At 38.9% G+C, this 14,879-nt stretch overlaps 1 non-coding gene across 1 annotated transcript; it reads left to right on the top strand.

The window, feature by feature from the left end:
• Nucleotides 1-1,213: 1,213 nt before the first annotated feature.
• On the top strand, nucleotides 1,214-1,321 carry LOC148580205 (small nucleolar RNA R71). Its single transcript, XR_015896468.1, has one exon. It is a non-coding gene; the product is annotated as a small nucleolar RNA R71 (small nucleolar RNA).
• The last annotated feature ends 13,558 nt before the right edge of the window (nucleotides 1,322-14,879 follow it).

The raw sequence follows: 14,879 nt of genomic DNA, 5'->3' as shown, positions 1-14,879 counted from the left end.
CTATTACAGAGAGGGGCATGAGGTTTATTCCTGAACCAAGGTCACATAGAGCCTTAAAGATCATGGTGCCTATGGTACAGGGTATTATGAACTTTCCAGGATCCTGTCTCTTCTGAGGCAATGTCAGTTGATCCAGATCACTTAGTTCATTGATGAACAAGGGAGGTTCAACTTCCCAAGTATCAATGCCAAATAATTTGGCATTCAGCTTCATGATTGCACCAAGAAACTTGGCAGTTTGCTCTTCAGTAACATCCTCATTCTCTTCAGAAGAGGAATACTCATCAGAGCTCATGAAGGGCATAAGGAGGTTCAATGGAATCTCTATGGTCTCTAGATGAGCCTCAGAGTCTTTTGATTCCTCAGAGGGAAGCTCCTTATTGATCACTGGACGTCCCAGGAGGTCTTCCTCCTTGGGATTCACGTCCTCTCCTTCCCTTACAGGTTCGGCCATGGTGCTTATGTCAATGGCCTTGCACTCTCCTTTCGGGTTCTCTTCTGTATTGCTTGGGAGAGTACTAGGAGGGATTTCAATGATCCTTTTACTCAGCTGGCCCACTTGTGCTTCCAGATTTCTAATGGAAGACCTTGTTTCATTCATGAAACTCACAGTGGCCTTAGATAGATCAGAGATTAGATTTGCTAAATTAAAAGCATTTTGTTCAGAGTTCTCTGTCTGTTACTGAGTTGATGATGGAAAAGGCTTGCTATTGCTAAACCTATTTCTTCCACCATTATTAAAGCCTTGTTGGGGCTTTTGATCCTTCCATGAGAAATTTGGATGATTTCTCCATGTTGAGTTATAGGTGTTTCCATAAGGTTCACCTAAGTAATTTACCTCTACTATTGCAGGGTTCTCAGGATCATAAGCTTCTTCTTCAGAAGATGCCTTTTGAGTACTGTTGGATGCAGCTTGCATTCCATGCAGACTCTGAGAGATCATATTGACTTGCTGAGTCAATATTTTATTCTGAGCCAATATGGCATTCAGAGTATCAACTTCAAGAACTCCCTTCTTCATAAGCGTCCCATTACTCACAGGATTTCTTTCAGAAGTGTACATGAACTGGTTATTAGCAACCATGTCAATGAGTTCTTGAGCTTCTGCAGGCGTTTTCTTTAGGTGAATGGATCCACCTGCAGAAGTGTCCAGTGACATCTTTGATAGCTCAGATAAACCATCATAGAATATATCCAGGATGGTCCATTCTGAAAGCATGTCAGAAGGACACTTTTTGGTCAACTGTTTGTATCTTTCCCAAGCTTCATAGAGGGATTCACCTTCTTTCTGTCTGAAGGTTTGAACATCTGCTCTAAGCTTTCTTAGCTTTTGAGGAGGAAAGTACTTGGCTAAGAAAGCCGTGACCAGCTTATCCCAAGAGTTCAGGCTGTCTTTAGGTCACATATCTGCAAGAATTCAGTTAAGAACTGAAAAGGATCTTCAGATGGAAGTCCATGAAACTTGCAGTTCTGCTGCATCAGAGAAACTAATTGAGGTTTCAACTCAAAGTTGTTTGCTCCAATGGCAGGAATGGAGATGCTTCTTCCATGTAAATTGGAATTTGTGCAGTAAAGTCACCAAGCATTCTCCTTGCATTGTTGTTGGGTTCGGCTGCCATCTCCTTTACCTATTCGAAATTTTCAATTAAGTTGTCTCTGGATTGTTGTAATTTAGCTTCTCTTAATTTTTTCTTCAGAGTCCTTTCAGGTTCTGGATCAGCTTCAAAAAGAATGCCTTTTTCTCTGTCCCTGCTCATAAGAAAGAGGAGAGAAAAAGAAAAGAAGAGGAATCTTCTATGTCATAGTAAATAGATTCCTTTTTGTTAGTAGAAGAAGAGAAGAAGAAATTCGAACACAGATAGAGGAGGGGGTTCGAATTTGGTGGTGATGTGAGGAAGAGATGTTAGTAGATGAATAAATAAATAAAATAAGATGAGAGAGAAGGAGGGAATTTTCGAAAATTATTTTTGAAAAGGAGTTAGTGATTTTTGAAAATAATTTTTGAAAAATGTTGGTGATTTTCGAAAATTAAGATTAAAAAAATTAAAATAATTAATAAATTAAAAAGAAATTTTGAAAAAGGGGGAAGATATTTTCGAAAATGAGAGAGATAGAGTTAGTTAGGTAGTTTTGAAAAAGTTAAGAAACAAACAAAAAGTTAGTTAGTTAGTTGAAACAAATTTTGAAAAGATAGGAAGTTAGGAAGTTAGAGAAGATATTTTGAAATCAAATTTTTGAAAAAGATAAGATAAGAAGATATTTTTGAAAAGATATGATAGGAATTAGTTTTGAAAAAGATTTGATTTTTAAAATCTTAATTAATGACTTGATTCATAAGAATTCATAAGATATGATTCTAAAACTTAAAGTTTGAATCTTTCTTAACAAGCAAGTAACAAACTTCAAATTTTTGAATCAAAACATTAATTGTTTATGTTATTTTCGAAAATTTAATACAAAAATAAGAAAAAGATTTTTGAAAAATATTTTTGGAATTTTCGAAAATAACTAAAAATTTTGAAAAAGATTTGATTTTTTGAAAAAGATTTTGAAAAGATAAGATTTTCAAATTGAAAATTTGATTTGACTTTTAAGAAACAACTTGATTTTAAAATTTTTTGAAAAAGTCAACTCAAATTTTCGAATTTGATGAGAGAAAAAGGGAAAGATATTTTTTTGATTTTTTTGATTTTTTTATGAAAAACATGAAAATTATGCAATGCATGAAATTTTTAGATCAAAACAATGAATGCATGCATGAATGATATGAGTGTCAAGATGAACACCAAGAACACTTTGAATGTCAAGATGAACATCAAGAACATATTTTTGAAAAATTTTTGATGCAAAGAAAACATGCAAGACACCAAACTTAGAATTCTTTAATGCTTACGCACTAAGAATTCAAGAATGCATATGAAAAACATGAAAAGACACAAAACAAAAAATCATCAAGATCAAACAAGAAGACTTACCAAGAACAACTTGAAGATCATGAAGAACACTATGAATGCATGATATTTTCGAAAAATGCTAGATGCATATGCAAGTGACACCAAACTTATGATATGACTCAAGACTCAAACAAGAAACAGAAAAATATTTTTGATTTTTATGATTTTCTAATTTTTTTGGATTTTTTTTTCGAAAATTATATGAAAAAGAAAAAATAAGGATTCCAAAATTTTTAATATGAATTCCAGGAATCTTGCATTCTTAGTCTAAAGCTTCAGTCCAGGAATTAGACATGGCTCACTAGCCAGCCAAGCTTTCAAAGAAAGCTCCAGTCCAAAACACTAGACATGGCCAATGGCCAGCCAAGCTTCAGCATTTAACACGAGAGTATATTGCTCTTGATAACAAATTGCAAGCCTCAGTCCAAATAAATTTAGACATGGCTTTACAGCCAGCCAGGCTTTACATGCTTCATGAAACACTAGAATTCATTCTTAAAAATTTTGAATAAAATTTTTGAAAACATTTTTTTTTCGAAAACAGATGAGAAAAGTTTTGAAATATTTTTGAAAAAATTTTTGAAAAGAAAACGAAAAGAAAGTTACCCAATCTGAGCAACAAGATGAACCGTCAGTTGTCCAAACACGAACAATCCCCGGCAACGGCGCCAAAAACTTGGTGCAAGAAATTGTGATGTCCATGCTCGAACAATCCCTGGCAACGTGAGCAACTTGGTACGCGTAATCGTAATTACACTTTAATTATGTAAAATTCATGGCTCTTTCTTTCCCTGGCAATGGTGCCAAGAACATGGTGCCAATACCATGGTTCACAACTTCGATACAACTAACCAGCAAGTGCATTGGGTCGTCCAAGTAATACCTTACGTGAGTAAGGGTCGAATCCCACGGAGATTGTTGGTATGAAGCAAGCTATGGTCACCTTGCAAATCTCAGTTAGGCAGATATAAATGGATAATGGTGTTTTCGAATTTAATATAATAAAATAGGGGTAGAAATACTTATGTAATTCATTGGTAGGAATTTCAGATAAGCGAATGGAGATGCTTTCGTTCCTTTGAACCTCTGCTTTCCTGCTACCTTCATCCAATCAGTCTTACTCCTTTCCATGGCTGGCTTTATGCAAGGGCATCACCGTTGTCAGTGGCTACATCCCCTCCTCTAAGTGAAAAATATGCTCACATGCTCTGTCACAGCACGGCTAATCATCTGTTGGTTCTCGATCATGCTGGAATAGGATTCACCCTCCTTTTGCGTCTGTCACTAACGCCCAGCAATCGCGAGTTTAAAGCTCGTCACAGTCATTCAATCATTGAATCCTACTCGGAATACCACAGACAAGGTTTAGACTTTCCAGATTCTCTTGAATGCCGCCATCATTCTAGCTTACGCCACGAAGATTCCGATTAAGAGATCTAAGAGATATTCATTCTAGCTTGTTGCATGTAGAACGGAAGTGTTTGTCAGGCACGTGTTCATAAGGGAGAAGGATGATGAGCGTCACACATAATCATCACCTTCATCACGTTCTTGGGTGCGAATGGATATCTTAGAAGCGAAATAAGAAGAATTGAATAGAAAACAGTAGTACTTTGCATTAATCTTTGAGGAACAGCAGAGCTCCACACCTTAATCTATGGAGTGTAGAAACTCTACCGTATGAAAATACATAAGTGAAGGTCCAGGCATGGCCGAGATGGCCAGCTCTCAAATGTGATCTAAGATAGCATACAACTGATCAAAGTTGAAAAGCTGATCAAAGATGCCTAATACAATAGTAAAAGGTTCTATTTATAATAAACTAGCTACTAGGGTTTACATGAGTAAGTAATTGATGCATAAATTCACTTCCTGGGCCCACTTGGTGTGTGTTTGGGCTGAGCCTGAGTGTTGCACGTGTAGAGGTCCTTCTTGGAGTTGAACGCCAGCTTTTGTGCCAGTTTGGGCGTTCAACTCTGGTTTTGGCTCCTTTTTTGGCGCTGGACGCCAGATTTGGGTAGAAAGCTGGCGTTGAACGCCAGTTTACGTCGTCTATTCTTGGCCAAAGTATGGACTATTATATTTTGCTGGAAAGCCCTGGATGTCTACTTTCCAACGCAATTGGAAGCGCGCCATTTCGAGTTCTGTAGCTCCAGAAAATCCACTTTGAGTGCAGGGAAGTCAGAATCCAACAGCATCAGTAGTCCTTCTTCAACCTCTGAATCTAATTTTTGCTCAAGTCCCTCAATTTCAGTCAGAAAATACCTGAAATCACAGAAAAACACACAAACTCATAGTAAAGTCCAGAAATGTGAATTTAACATAAAAACTAATGAAAACATCCCTAAAAGTAACTAGATCCTACTAAAAACATACTAAAAACAATGCCAAAAAGTGTATAAATTATCCGCTCATCAATATACTATGTTATTCCCATCTTTACTCCAGAATCTTTGCAGAGCATAGAGATTAGGCTTGGATAAGCCAACCTGGCATCCTTGGAGTTCTTGTTGGCAAGTATGTAGAATTTAGATGGGATCAGTTGATGAACTTCTACTTCTTTTCCCAACATAATGCAATGGATCATCACTGCTCTTCTAATATTGACTTCAGAACGGTTTTTGGTGGGCAATATAGAATGCCCAATGAAGTCCAGCCATCCTCTGGCGACTGGTTTGAGATCTTCTCTCTTGAGTTGACTTGGGGCACCCTTCGTGCTGGTGGTCCACCTGGCTCCAGGGATGCATATATCCTCTAGAATCTTATCCAGGCCCTTGTTTGTTCTCATCATTCTCCTATTGAAGGAGTTTGGGTCATCTTTCAGCTTAGGTATTTTAAAGATCTCCCTGATTTTGTCAGGGTGGATGTGAACAATCTTTCCTCTGACCACAGTCCCGTAGTCATAGAGGGCAGCTCTAGAGATTCTCTGCCTGTCTGTTTGCCACAGATTAGCGTAGAATTCTTGAACCATATTCCTTCCCACTTTCGTTTCAGGATTAGCTAGGACTTCCCAGTTCCTGTTTCGAATCTGCTCTTGGATCTCCGTATATTCATCTTCTTTCAGATCGAACTTGACTTCTGGGATCACAGATTTTAGACCCATTATTTTGTAGTAATGGTCTGAATGTTCTTTGGTTAAGAACCTCCCTTGATTCCAAAGTGGTTTTGGAACACTCTCTTTCTTGCCTCTTGGAGTGGGTTGTTTTCCTTTAGGAGCCATGATCTTAGTGGGTATGGTTTAGTGATCACGGATAAACACACCAAACTTAGAGGATTGCTTGTCTTCAAGCAAAAGAAAAGAAAGGAGAGGGATAGAAGGAGAGCTAGTGTTGAATGGTGGATGAGAGGAAGGAGGCCGAATGTGTTTTTAAAAGGGAGGGGGGTGGGTTTTCGAAAATAGGGAGAAAGATAAGATAAAAGATATGATTTAAAAAGAGATAAGTATGATAAAAAAAGATATAATTTAAAATTGAAAAGATATGAAAGATATTTGAAAAAGATAAATTTGGATTTTTTTGAAAAAGATAATATGGAGATTTGAAAAAGATATTGATTAGTTAAAAAGATTTTTGAATGAAAAGAGATAGATTTGTTTTGAAAATTTTGAAAAAGAGTTGAATTGGATAAAAAGAAGATTTGTGCTTATGGATTAAGATACATTTGATATTTTTAAAGTGGGGTTTTTAGAAATTAGGGATTTTAGAAATCAGGGTTTGTAACATGTTTATGCAAGAAATCATGAATTGAAACATGAAAATTAGGATTAAAATGAAAAATATGAAGAAAAAACGAATTTACCTCCTCCCCACCATCCTGGCGTTTGAACGCCCAAACGCTGGATGTTTTGGGCGTTCAACGCCCATCTGCTGCTTCTCTTGGGCGTTCAACGCACAGCTGTTGCTTCTTTCTGGTGTTGAAAGCCAGGAACTCCTTTGTCACTGGGCGTTTTTCTGAACGCCTAGGATGCTGTAAATCTGGCGTTAAACGCCCAGAAGGAGCTTCTTTCTGGCGTTCAACGCCCAGAAGATGCTTCTTTCTGGCGTTTAAGGCCCAGATAGCTATCCTTACTGGCATTCAACGCCCAATGGATGCTTCTTTTGGTCGTTGAACGCCCAAAATAGACTTTTACTGGCGTTTTCTTGCCAGTGAGCTCTTTTTCTCTGTTTTGTGTGCAGAATCCTTCTGTAACCCTGTAAACTTATACATTTGACTCTTTACCTTAGTATCAATGAACTTTATATAAACAAATAAAATCAAGAATAGGGCAAAATGCTTAGAGGAAGTGATGCCCCATGGCTGGGTTGCCTCCCAGCAAGCGCTTCTTTATTGTCTTTAGCTGGACCTTGCTGAGTTTTTAATCTAGCCTCAGCCTTGAGCACTCTTGCTCAACATTGCCTTCAAGATAGTGCTTGATTCTCTGTCCATTAACAATGAACTTCTTATCAGAATCAATATCTTGAAGCTCCACATAACCATATGGTGATACACTTGTAATCACATATGGTCCTCTCCACCGGGACTTCAGTTTCCCAGGAAATAGCCTGAGCCTAGAGTTAAACAACAGAACCTTTTGTCCTGGTTTAAAGATTCTAGATGACAGCTTTCTGTCATGCCACCTTTTTTATTTCTCTTTGTAAAGCTTGGCATTTTCGAAAGCAGTGAATCTGAATTCCTCTAGCTCATTCAGCTGGAGCAATCTTTTCTCTCCAGCTAATTTGGCATCAAAGTTAAGGAATCTGGTTGCCCAGTAGGCCTTATGTTCCAGTTCCACGGGCAGGTGACAAGCCTTACCATACACAAGTTGGTAAGGAGAGGTCCCTATGGGAGTCTTGAATGCTGTTCTGTAAGCCCACAGAGCATCATCCAAGCTTCGTGCCCAATCCTTTCTACAGGTACTTACAGTCCATTCCAGGATTCTTTTTAGTTCTCTGTTAGAGACTTCAGCTTGCCCATTTGTCTGTGGATGATATGGAGTTTCCACCTTATGGCGAATCCCATACCGGACCATGGCAGAGTAAAGCTGTTTGTTGCAGAAGTGAGTGCCCCCATCACTGATTAGTACCCTAGGGACACCAAACCTGCTGAATATATATTTCTGGAGGGACTTCAGTACTGTTTTAGTATCATTGGTGGGTGTGGCAATGGCCTCTACCGATTTTGATACATAGTCAACTGCCACCAGAATATACGTGTTTGAGTATGATGGTGGGAAAGGCCCCATGAAATCAATACCCCATACATCAAACAACTCAATTTCCAAGATTCCTTATTGAGGCATGGCGTAACTGTGAGGCAAATTACCAGCTCTCTGGAAATTGTCACAGTTGCGTACAAACTCTCGGGAATCTCTATAGAGTGTAGGCCAGTAGAAGCCACATTGGAGAACCTTGGTGGTTGTTCGCTCACCTCCGAAATGGCCTCCATATTGTGATCCATGGTAATGCCATAAGATCCTCTGCGCTTCTTCTTTAGGCACACACCTACGGATTATTCCGTCTGCACATCTCTTAAAGAGATAGGGTTCATCCCACAAGTAGTACTTTGCATCAGTAATTAATTTTTTCTTTTGTTGCCTGCTGTACTCCTTGGATATGAACCTTGCAGCTTTATAGTTTGCAATGTCTGCAAACCATGGTGTTTCCTGAATGGCAAGCAAATGCTCATCCGGAAAGGTTTTAGAGATCTCAATAGAGGGGGAGGACGCCCCTTCTACTGGCTCTATTCGGGACAGATGATCAACCACTTGGTTTTCTGTCCCCTTTCTGTCTCTTATGTCTATATCAAACTCTTGCAGGAGCAATACCCATCTTATAAGCCTGGGTTTTGAATCCTGCTTTGTGAGTAGATATTTAAGAGCAGCATGGTCAGTGTACACAATCACTTTTTATCCTACTAAGTATGATCTAAACTTGTCAATGGCATAGACCACTGCAAGCAATTCTTTTTCTGTGGTTGTGTAATTCTTCTGGGCATCATTCAAAACACGGCTAGAATAATAAATGACATGCAGAAGCTTATCATGCCTCTGCCCCAGTACTGCACCAATGGCGTGATCACTGGCATCACACATTAATTCGAACGGTAATGTCCAGTCTGGTGCAGAAATAACTGGTGCTGTGACCAGCTTAGCTTTCAGAGTTTCAAACACCTGTAGACACTCTGTGTCAAACACAAATGGCGTGTCAGCAGCTAGCAGGTTGCTTAGAGGTTTTGAAATTTTTGAAAAATCCTTTATAAACCTCCTATAGAATCCTGCATGCCCCAGAAAGCTTCTGATTGCCTTAACATTGGCAGGTGGTGGTAATTTTTCAATTACCTCTATTTTAGCTTGATCCACCTCTATTCCCTTGTTTGAAATTTTATGCCCAAGGACAATCCCTTCAGTCACCATAAAGTGACATTTTTCCCAGTTTAAAACCAGGTTGGTCTCTTGGCATATTTTCAAAACCAGTGTCAGGTGATCAAGACAGGAGCTGAATAAGTCTCCATATACTGAGAAGTCATCCATGAAGACTTCCAGAAATTTTTCCACCATATCAGAGAAAATAGAGAGCATGCATCTTTGAAAGGTTGCAGGCGCATTACACAGCCAAAAAGGCATCCTTCTGTAAGTAAATACCCCAGATGGACATGTGAATGCTGTTTTCTCTTGATCCTGGGGATCTACTGCAATTTGGTTGTAGCCTGAATAGCCATCCAAAAAGCAGTAATAATTATGACCTGCTAGTCTTTCTAGCATCTGGTCTATGAATGGTAAAGGAAAATGATCCTTTCTGGTGGCTGTATTGAGCCTTCTGTAATCAATACACATGCGCCACCCTGTAACTGTTCTTGTAGGAACCAGTTTATTTTTTTCATTATGAACCACTATCATGCCTCCCTTTTTAGGGACAACTTGAACAGGACTCACCCAGGGGCTATCTGAAATAGGATAAATAATCCCAGCCTCCAGTAATTTAGTGACCTCTTTCTGCACCACTTCCTTCATGGTTGGATTTAGCCGCCTCTGTGGTTGAACCACTGGCTTAGCATTGTCCTCCAATAAGATCTTGTGCATGCATCTAGCTGGGCTTATGCCCTTAAGGTCACTTATGGACCACCCAAGAGCTATCTTGTGTGTCCTTAGCACTTGAATTAGTGCTTCCTCTTCTTGTGGATTTAAAGCAGAGCTTATGATCACTGGAAAAGTATCACCTTCTCCCAGAAATGCATATTTCAGGGATGGTGGTAATGGTTTGAGCTCGGGTTTAGGAGGTTTTTCCTCTTCCTGAGGAAATTTCAGAGACTCTTTCAATTCCTCTGAATCCTCTAGATCAGGTGGAACATCTTTAAAGATGTTTTCCAGCTCTGATTCGAGACTCTCAGCCATGTTGATCTCTTCTACCAAAGAGTCAATAAGATCAACTTTCATGCAGTCTTTTGGTGTGTCTGAATGCTGCATGGCATTGACAGCATTCAACTTAAACTCATCTTCATTGACTCTTAGGGTGACTTCCCCCTTTTGGACATCAATGAGAGTTCGTCCAGTTGCTAGGAAAGGTCTTCCTAGAATGAGAGTAGCACTCTTGTACTCCTCCATTTCCAGCACTACGAAGTCAGTAGGAAAGGCGAATGGCCCAACCCTGACAATCATGTCCTCAATCAGGCCTGATGGGTATTTAATGGAGCCATCAGTTAAACCAAGCTTTCTGATAGTGGATGCAGGTATTAGGTTGATGCTTGCCCCAAGATCGCATAAAGCTATCCTGGTGAAATTTCCCTCTAATGTGCATGGTATTAGAAAGCTTCTGGGATCTTTAAGCTTTTCAGGAAAGCTTTTCAGAATGACTGCACTGCATTCTTCAGTGAGGAGAACTCTTTCAGTTTCTCTCCAATCCTTCTTGTGAATCAAGATCTCTTTCATGAACTTGGCATAAGAAGGTATTTGCTCAAGTGCCTCTACAAACGGAATCTTAATTTCAAGAGTCCTGAGATAATCTGCAAAGTGAGCAAATTGCTTATCCTGCTCCTCTTGGCGGAGTTTTTGAGGATCAGGTATCTTGGCTTTATATTCCTCAACCTTGGTTGCTGTAGGTTTATTTCCTATAGAAATAGTTGAAGAAGCCTTTTTAGAGGGGTTGTCATCAGCACTTGTGTGTGTCTGATCCCTCTTTGGCATTTGAGTGCCAGAGTTAGAAGCTGGAGTGACGTTAGACGCCAATTCCTCATCTGTTCCTGGCATTTGAACGCCAGAACTGTGCTTCCTTTGGGCGTTCAACGCCAGTTCCTTGCTTGTTTCTGGCGTTGAACGCCAGTCTTGAGCATGGTCTGGGCGTTCAGTGCCAGCCTTCCACCCAATTTCTGGCATTTTAACGCCAGAATTATTTTTTTCTGGGCTCTTACTGTCCTCAGATGGATTTTGGGTGGTTTGCTCATTTCTTGGCTTCCTGCTGCCTTGAGGTGGGGTATTTAATGTTTTCCCACTTCCTAATTGAACTGCTTGGCATTCTTCTGTTATTTGTTTTGATAGCTGCTGTTTTGTTTGCTTCAATTATTCTTCCATATTTATATTAGCCATCCTTGTCTCTTGTAGTCTATCTTTGAATTCGGCTAACTGTTGTGTTAGAAAGTCTAATTGCTGATTAAATTCAGCAGCTTGTTCTTCAGGACTGAGTTCAGCAGTTACTGTTTTAACCTCTTCTTTCATGGAAGGGTCACTGCTTAGGTACATATGTTGATTTCTGGCAACTGTATCAATGAGCTCTTGAGCTTCTTCAATTGTCTTTCTCATGTGGATAGATCCACCAGCTGAGTAATCTAGAGAGATCTGAGCTCTTTCTGTAAGCCCATAATAGAAGATGTCTAACTGAACCCACTTTGAAAACATCTCAGAGGGGCATTTTTGTAGCATCTCTCTGTATCTCTCCCAGGCATCATAAAGAGATTCATTATCTCCTTGTTTAAAGCCTTGGATGTCCAGCCTTAGCTGTGTCATCCGTTTTAGAGGAAAGTATTGATTCAGGAATTTTTCTGTCAGCTATTTCCATGTCCTTATGCTAGCCTTAGGTTGGTTATTTAACCACCTCTTGGCTTGGTCTTTTACAGCAAATGGAAACAGTAATAATCTGTAGACATCCTGATCTACTTCCTTATCATGTACTGTGTCAGCAATTTGTAAAAACTGTGCCAGAAACTCTGTAGGTTCTTCCTGTGGAAGACCGGAATACTGGCAGCTTTGCTGCACCATGATAATGAGCTGAGGATTCAACTCAAAGCTACTGACTCCAACGGAGGGTATGCAGATACTACTCTCATATGAAGCAGTAGAGGGGTTAGCATATGACCCCAGAGTCCTTCTTGACTGTTCATTTCCACTTAGATCCATGATGGAGAAAGGGAGATGATGTAAAAAAAATTATTTTTATTTATTTATTTATTTATTTCGAAAATAAAATAAATTAAAATAAAATAAATAAAAATGGGTGAAGATTTTCGAAAAAATAAGGAGAGAGAAAGTGGTTAGGAAGTTTTGAAAAGGATATGATAATTTTTGAAAAAGGTTTTAAATTTTGAAATAAAAATCTGAATTTTAAAGGTAAATTTCGAAAATTTGCTTTAAAATAGAGAGAAAAGATATTTTTGAATTTAAAGAGGAGAGAGAAAAACAATAAGATAGCACAAGATTTAAAACTTTTTAGATCTAATGCTCCTTGTTTTCGAAAATTTTGGAGGGAAAACACCAAGGAACACCAAACTTAAAAATTTTAAGATCAAGACACAAGGAAAACTGAAGAACACTTTGAAGATTCACAAGAACACAAGAACATGAAGAAAGAACACCAAACTTAAAATTTTTAGAAAACCAAAATAAGATTTTTCGAAAACCAAAGAAAAATCAACAAGAAAACACCAAACTTAAAGTTTGGCACAAGATTTAATGTAAAAATTATTTTTGAAAAAGAATTTTAAAAAGAAGGTATCCAATTTACCAAGAACACAGACCAACGCTCTAGCCAAATGGGCAGTAAATGTAACACTTGTTTTGAAAAATATTTTTGATAACTAAGAAAAAATATTATTTTAATTTTTATTTTATTTTTTTTTTGAAAAGAATATAAAAGACTCTGACCCAAAATACAAAATTTTCCTAATCTAAGCAACAGGATTCACCGCCGTCAGTTGTTCAAACTCAAGCAATCCCCAGCAACGGCGCCAAAAACTTGGTGCACGAAATTGTGATATCAATGTTCACATTATTCTCTTACAATTTCGCACAACTAACCAGCAAGTGCACTGGGTCGTCCAAGTAATACCTTACATGAGTAAGGGTCGATCCCATGGAGATTGTTGGCTTGAAGCAATTTATGGTTACCTTGTAACTCTTAGTCAAGAAAACAATAAAACAATTCACTTATCAAATTTGCTTGCAAGGAATAAAAGGGCATAAATATAAATACTTATTGTGCAATGATGGAGAATATGTTGGAGTTTTGGAGATGCTTTGTCTTCTGAAATTCTGCTTTCCTCTGTCTTCTTGTTCATGCACGCACGTCCTCCTATGGCAAGCTGTGTGGTGGATCACCGTTGTCAATGGCTACCATCCATCCTTCTAGTGAAAAGGGTCCAGGTGCGCTGTCACCGCACGGCTAATCATTTGCAGGTTCTCAATCGTACCGGAATAGGATTTACTATCCTTTTGCGTCTGTCACTACGCCCAACACTCACGAGTTTGAAGCTTGTCACAGTCATTCAATCCCTGAATCCTACTCGGAATACCACAGACAAGGTTTAGACCTTCTGGATTCTCTTGAATGCTGCCATCAATCTAGCTTATACCACGAAGATTCTGATTAAGAGATCTAAGAGATATTCGTTCATTCTATGGTGAACGGAAGTGGTTGTCAGGCACGCGTTCGTGGGGGAATGATGATGATTGTCACGTTCATCACATTCATGTTGAAGTGCGAATGGATATCTTAGATAGGAACACACATGTTTGAATAGAAAACAGAAATACTTGCATTAATTCATTAGGACACAGCAGAGCTCCTCACCCCCAACAATGGGGTTTAGAGACTCATGCGGTCAAAGAGTACAAAATTCAGATCTAAAAATGTCATGAGATACAAAATAAATCTCTAAAAGTTGTTTAAATACTAAACTAGTAACCTAGGTTTTACAGAAAATGAGTAAACTATGATAATTAGTGCAGAAATCCACTTCTGGGGCCCACTTGGTGTGTGTTGGGGCTGAGACTTAAGCTTCCCACGTGTCTGGGCTGTTTTGGGCGTTCAACGCCAGGTTGTAACCTGTTTCTGGCGTTGAACTCCAACTTGTAACTTGTTTCTGGCGCTGGACGCCAGACTGCAACATGGAACTGGCGTTGAACGCCAGTTTACGTCATCTATCCTTGAGAAAAGTATAGACTATTATATATTTCTAGAAAGCCCTGAGTGTCTACTTTCCAAAGCAATTAAAAGCGCGCCATTTGGACTCCTATAGCTCCAGAAATTTTATTCCGAGTGCAGAGAGGTCAGAATCCAACAGCATCAGCAGTCCTTTTTCAGCCTGAATCAGATTTTTGCTCAGCTCCCTCAATTTCAGCCAGAAAATACCTGAAATTACAGAAAAACACACAAACTCATAGTAAAGTCCAGAAATATGAATTTTTCCTAGAAACTAATGAAAATAAACTAAAAACTAACTAAAACATATTAAAAACTATATGAAATTAACCCCAAAAAGCGTATAAAATATCCGCTCATCACTTCCTCACTGTGGAAGCTAGAGCTTGGGCCTAGATCCTATCTCACTATGTCCTACCTAGCACCCACAAGTCCTCCCTCACTGTAGACCTCACCTTGCTTGTTTGGTGTGTTCTCACGGAGAAGCCGGTGAACATTCCGCTTCTTGTCAAGCAAGCGATGAGTCAAGTTCACGACCGGG

Source organism: Arachis ipaensis, chromosome B10 (assembly GCF_059453495.1).
Source record: "Arachis ipaensis isolate K30076 ecotype BB chromosome B10, ASM5945349v1, whole genome shotgun sequence".
NCBI lineage: Eukaryota > Viridiplantae > Streptophyta > Magnoliopsida > Fabales > Fabaceae > Arachis > Arachis ipaensis.
The sequence above is the reverse complement of the archived record's forward strand: the minus strand, read 5'-3'. Positions and strand labels throughout refer to the sequence as shown.